Raw genomic sequence first — 6,765 nt, 5'->3', positions numbered from 1 at the left:
ACTTTTGTGTTAGGTGCAGCGTCTCCCCCATCCTTTGATTTTACCAGCTCTGTGGTTTTACGATTCAGAGGGGGGGCTGGCTCCTTCTGATCCTTTGCCATCACTTGTTTATTTATGCGGGGTGGCATCAGGCAGCAGCGATCCGCACACTGCGATGCGGGCAGGTCCCAACCTTGAGCACCCTCGCACAGCATGCCCACCAGGAATCGGAGCGCCTTTTTGTAGCCCTTTGAGTATGCAAGGGTTCTCAGCACTGCTAGTATCCCAAGAAGGTGTCCCATGACCAAGAATCCCTCCACACATATGCTGGCATGCTGGTACACCCGTAAGTAAATCCTTTTTTTTCCCTTGTGTTCTTCTCTGGTGTCCAAAGACTAGTTGCTCACCAGAGACAGGCGGAATGGCTAGCGCAGCGTTCTAAGCAGCCGCCATCTTGCCTCTGACTAACAGAAACCATGGAATTAGCAGAGTGAGACTATAACCACTTCCACAAAAGCCTAAATGAACACCCACTGACGCCTGTTCTGGAATCTGCTTCCTTAGTCCTGGAGCAAAGTCTTGCATGTAGAGAATCAAGAAGAAGACAGAACAACTGTGGAAATGTTCTACAGTGAAGAAGTGGTCTTCCTTTTTCTTATCTAATTTGCAGGCAAGAAATAAGGAGTAGGGTGTTCAGAATGTTTTGAGAAGTGTAGTATGGCTGTGGGAATTGTTGACTTTAGTCCTCAGTGCACAACACAATCATGTTTGTATAATGAGGACCCACTGTGACATAGAATAGAACCTAGAGGTGGGCTCTGTAGTTTGGAAAGGCACTCCATGTAGACACTCTTTACTGATAGTACCTACTATCAGCTCAATGGTCTGTGGAGAACTAATAGTGGTTGCAGCCACTGATTCTACATACAAGATCACTTTTTACCTGTTTCATGCACAGGTAGACCTGCCTACTGGACTCTCCTGCTTCAAATTGCGTTCCAAGCAACAGGCTCTTTGAATCAACTAAGTGGGACATTGATGTTGTCTGCATGGTTAACCTGTGTATGTGTAGAAGGAAAATATGTGCTTTTTCCTTTGGATCATTTTTGAGTGAGTGGTATATAAGATGGAGTTTGGACAAAGACTGCTACAGAGCTATGTGAATTTGCGGTGCTCCCAAAAGCAATTTTAAGGTCCTTTGAAATGGACCATATGGTAGGATGTGAAGGATTTGAGACATTGGAGTGTAGGGTCAGCTCTTGCATCCTTCCTGTTCTATTCTTCCTCAGGGGTGTTAGCCCCAAAACGTTCAGAAGTGGCTTTTCCCTCACTGAATGGATAAGCACAAACAACATTTTCATAAAGGAGCCAAAGTGGATGCACTTTTTGGGAAAGTTTCATGTAGATAGATCAAAGTTTGCCAGAGCTATTAAAGAACCAACATATTCCCGTTCTATGGAAAATCTGACCTAACGACCAAACTATAACTACGCAGTGGTGACTGGGATATTGCTTCAATGAAGAACAGTTATAGCAAGAGTTGCAAAATCAGGAGAGATATTTTATTCATTCAATCTTTTTTAGAATGATGTATGTGTCAAGGTATGCAGTATTATCTAAAGTAATTTATCTATGAATTAATTTCTCTCAAAGAAAAATAAGGAATCAATTGTACCTGTAACTTCCTTATACCCTTCTTCCTTAAAACTAATAGCAGAATTACTTCTACTGCTCCTTCACACGTGCATAATCTTGCCATCTGACTAATCAATCAATCAACCAATCAATCAATCAAACATTTGTAAAGCGTGCTACTCACCTGTGAGGGTCTCAAGGCGCTGAGGGGGAGGGGGAGCAGCTACTGATCGAACAGCCAGATTTTGAGGAGTCTCCTGAAGGTCAGCAGGTTCTGGGTCTGTCGTAGGTGAGTGGAGAGGGGGTTCCATGTCTTGGCGGCGAGGCTGGAGAAGGATCTGCCGCCGGTGGTTGTTCGGTGGATGCGTGGGACGATGGCGAGGGCTAGGTTCGCAGAGCGGAGCTGGCGGTTGGGGGCGTAGAAGTTGAGATGCTTGTTGAGGTATGCTGGTCCGGCATCGTGGAGTGCTTTGTGAGCATGAGTGTGGAGTTTGAAGGTGATCCTCTTGTTGATGGGGAGCCTTTGCTGGTCCCTCTGGTGGGCGGTGATGTGGCTGTGGCGGGGGAGGTTGAGGATGAGGCGTGCAGAGGCTTTCTGTATGCGCTGGAGTCTCTTCTGGAGTTTGGCCGTGATTCCAGCATAGAGGGCATTGCCGAAGTCCAGCCTGCTGGTGATGAGGGCCTGGGTGACCATCCGGTAGGGATCCATCTGTAGATCTTGCGAAGCATGCGGAAGGTATTAAAGCAGGATGAAGAGACAGCATTGACTTGTTGGGTCATAGACAGAGAAGAGTCTAGGATGAATCCCAGGTTGCGTGTGTGGTCGGTGGTGTGGGCGCAGTTCACAGCGAGGCCGGCCACCAGGAGTCGTCCCAGGTGGAGGGGGTGGAGCCAAGGATGAGAGCCTCCGTCTTGTCTGAGTTCAGTTTCAGGCGGGTGCTCTTCATCCATTCGGCAACAGACTTCATCCCATCGTGGAAGTTGGATTTGGAGACAGTAGGATCTTTGGTGAGGGAGAGGAGTAGCTGGGTGTCATCGGCGTAAGAAACGATGGTGAGGTTTTGCGATCGGACAATGTTTGGTGAGCGGTATCATGTAGACGTTGAAGAGGGTCGGGCTGAGGGGTGATTCTTGGGGTATGCCGCAGGTGATCTTGGTGGCTTCAGATTGGAATGGAGGGAGGCGGACTCTCTGGGTTCTGTTGGTGAGGAAGGAGGTAATCCAGTCCTGGGCATTGTCGCAGATCCCTCATTGTTGAGGCGTGTGCAAAGGGTGTGGTGGCAGACGGTATCGAAGGCGGGAGAGAGGTCCAGGAGGATGAGGTCCACGGTTTTGCCATTGTCCAGCAGGACCCTGATGTCGTCGGTGGCTGCAATAAGGTCCGTTTCGGTGCTGTGGTTGCTGCAGAATCCGGATTGGGACGAGTCCAGGGTGTTGTTCTCTTCGAGGAATTGTGTCAATTGTCTGTTGACGATCTTCTCAATGACTTTCGCCGGGAACGCGGGCAGGGAGATTGGCCGGAAGTTCTTGAGGTCCTTTGGGTCTGCCTTGGGTTTCTTGAGTAGGGTGTTGATCTCTGCGTGTTTGCAGCCACTCTTGGATTAAATTTTGAGTAAAGGTATCAAACTTGCATGTTTCTGCAAGAATGCAAAGTGCCGCTACAAATGAATACATGCTTTCATGTGACTGTTGTTTCCAGGTATAAGAACTCGTGTCTGTGAACCACAAAACTGTCCTGAGAGTGAAGTTCTCCTCAAATTCATCCAGTTCACTGTGCTGAATAGTGACATACTAGCACAAAAGTATTTCTTCTTAGAACTAAATATCAAGTCATCAATTGCATCTAAATAGGTGTAGAATTTATTTTACCCTGCCTGTTTGATCAAAGGAGAGGCACTATGATGTAAATAACTAATATAAGTGACAAATAAATGCAAGAATTCAGGTTACTTAAAGCTTTGGCCCAATGTTGTGTCATACAAAACAGCAGTAGATGGATGGGTTGATTGAGGATAGCTTTAATCTATTTAAATTTCCCAGCTATAGGGCCCAGGATAGAGTAAGGAAAAAACATGAGATGCAACTGCAGTCCTGTTAAATGTTACTCAAAAAGCCACACTGGATAACAGTGGAATCCCAAAGCTCACAGAACACTTCACATACCGAAACTTCTACATAAGAACAAATACACCTAGTAGCATCTCCACTACCAAAAAATAATAAAAAAGGAAAATGCATGAAAGTAAAAATAAGAAGAAAGTCAAATTACAAAGGAAAATATAATGACATTACTTATTTTCATAGTCCTACAAAGTTTCACAATTCTCTTGATGGCATTGATCCAGCGCCCCTAAGGAAAAACCGTCTCACCAATGCTACCCAACACCACAATACTCACCATTAACCCCTTCGATGCTCATGACGAGCTCAGCTCGTCATGGAGTTTCCATTGATTTCAATGGAAATTACATTGAAGTGGTACCAGGGGCTCAGCATCCAAGTGGTTAATCATAAATCACTCAAAATGCCCATATACTAATGAGACAATTTTTTGGGCGACTGAATCATGTGACCTAATTAAACAGGACTATTCACAAACTATTTACAATTTTATATACAACGGCAGTTTATCATTTCTTACCATGGTTTTAAACATATATCATTTTAATTAAGTCACTTAGGTAAATGGATCAGCTGATGGTAACTAGACCATGAATAAACAAGACCAGCTTGTCGTTTCAAAAATCTAATTTTATTAACTTTATTATTCAAGAAAGAGCATTTTCTTAAGAATCATAATTTTATTAGCAATAATTAAAGCAGCGTTTATTAAGGGGAAAACATATTAGACCGACACTTCAAAGGCAAATCAGTTAGCATGAATTAAAGAAAATAACAGTTTCCATTCCCTAAATTCTATTTCCCTGTCTAAAACTCGCTTCACCTAAAAGAAATAATCATTAGAGTCTGCTATCCTTACGTGTGCCAAGAAGTCCAACAGCACGTCAGGCCCTTCAGGAATCGGAAAGCGAGAAGCGCCCTGCTGACTATGGGGCCAAGTTTTATACCTTTTTGACTAGCTAATCTTCTCTAAAATGAACACATTTCTTTGCCATCCAGTGTCCTCATTGGCTGACTTTTGTCAGCTAATATGGTGTCATCACCTTTCTCCCAGCCTAGATCAGGCTTTTCTTAGTGTCCATTATCTCTTATTTTCAAGTCACGCAGCTTCCTTAAAATGTTACTTTCATTTGAGCCACAGTACATGACTTCCTTGGCTTGGCAAACTTGCCGCTTCCTGTCCTTGAATCTTTCTTTCCAAGAGCATGTTTAGCACAGTTTATTTGAATTTGCAAAAACTTGTCAACGTGGTAAAAGTTTCCACTTCCATGCAGGGCTCTTTCTGGACAGGACTCGAAAACGCCATCTTTTCAATGTGCCTTTAGGCCTCACTCGAAAACTATTATTTAAACACACACAAGACATTAATTAATTAGAGAATTGAGACCCATTCTGTTACCCACTCCCTTTGCTAATCATTAACCCATTAATTTATGTTACCTAGCTGTGTACACAAAGCTGCATTTTATTTCAACCTTCTTCTTTTAGGCCGCAGGATCCTCCATGAGCTTTTGCCACATAAAGACGAAATGACATAACATAATATAAGCACATGCCATTAGTTAAACAGCCGCATTTAATACTGACAAAGACAATAGATAAGGTTAGTTTATTATTTTATACGCACTTGCTTTTGCAACAAAGAGCACATGAGTTAGTCCCTCGTGTTTTCTTGTGTATATGCATTTTAAAACTAAGTTGGTTAATAATTCACCACATACTGATTAATACAGTTACGGTTTTTATTGAAAGTTTAACTTTGCGAGTTAGAACAAAATATCATTCTGAGTCTCGCTCCATCAACTCCCTCATCTGGTGATTTCAAAATCACAAAACTATACCCGAAATTTTTAGCAAAAATGTAAAACCCTTGAACATGTTTTGGACATTCACAGTATTAGTGTTTCTAAACTTCCGACTCAGCTGTTTGTATGTAACTCTCATATTGTGACCTACGAAACTCTTCTAATTCTATTTCTTTTTCTTGTTCCTTTCTGAGCTTATAAATTCTCTTCTTTTCCCTTAGATATTTCTTTCTTTTGTGTAACATACAACTAATTATTAACAAAAGTATCACAAAGACTATGACAAATAAAGGACACAGTATTTTGCCTAAAATTGAACTACCAATCTCTTGAAACCAGTTTTTGATTGCTGCAAATCTTTTACTCAAACGTTCTAGGAAATCCTCATCTTCTAAAGGCACAATTTCTGAATGTAGCCCAGTAATATTTTTAATATACATCTCTATATTCTGACTTTTGTCTGGGATATATGTGTAGCAATGCTGGACATGCAAAATTCCACAGACTCCTCCCTCTTTTGCTAAAAGAATGTCAAGAGCAAGACGGTTCTGCATAACCATCGATCTCATGGCAATAAGTTCAGTATCAACTAATTTGAATCCACCAGCAGTATCAGTAGACAATCTGTCAACAATTGTAGACATTTTTCTGATTTTAACTGCATTCAGGGTTATACTCACCAAAGGTACTACTGCACCAAAAATATCTCCCAAAATTTCTGAAAAACTTTCCCTTCTGAATCTACTCAGATGATTACTAATTTCAAATGAACCCGTTACATTTCTATCTACATGAAAACATTTTGGAACAACTAATCCGATATAGCAAGTGCCATACCAGTGATCTGGGCGGCTATAATAGGCTTTATTTCCACAAACGAAATAAATTCCAGGAAAAATTGGATCCTTGCCACCTTTGAATCCCCATCCACCCAAGATTTGATAAGTGTCTTCACACTGACTAGCACCAACAAAATAATTATCAAACAATGTATTATCTCTTCTAATACAAAGTTTGCCACTAACAGGTTTATCTATATGAATTGCTACATTATTAGTTCTACCATTTAGCTTTTCATCTTCAATCTGCCAAAACTTAGATTCTGTTTGTTTCAGCATTTTGTTTCGTTTATAAATTGCTCTTCTCTCTTCAACTAAGTTTAAGAAAGATTTCTCTTCAGTTCTCAATTTACAAGTTAAATTATTTCTAAAAGCTTACTCATAAG

This window comes from Lissotriton helveticus, chromosome 2_1, assembly GCF_964261635.1.
Source record: "Lissotriton helveticus chromosome 2_1, aLisHel1.1, whole genome shotgun sequence".
In the NCBI taxonomy this organism is placed as follows: Eukaryota; Metazoa; Chordata; class Amphibia; order Caudata; family Salamandridae; genus Lissotriton; species Lissotriton helveticus.
The sequence above is the reverse complement of the archived record's forward strand: the minus strand, read 5'-3'. Positions refer to the sequence as shown.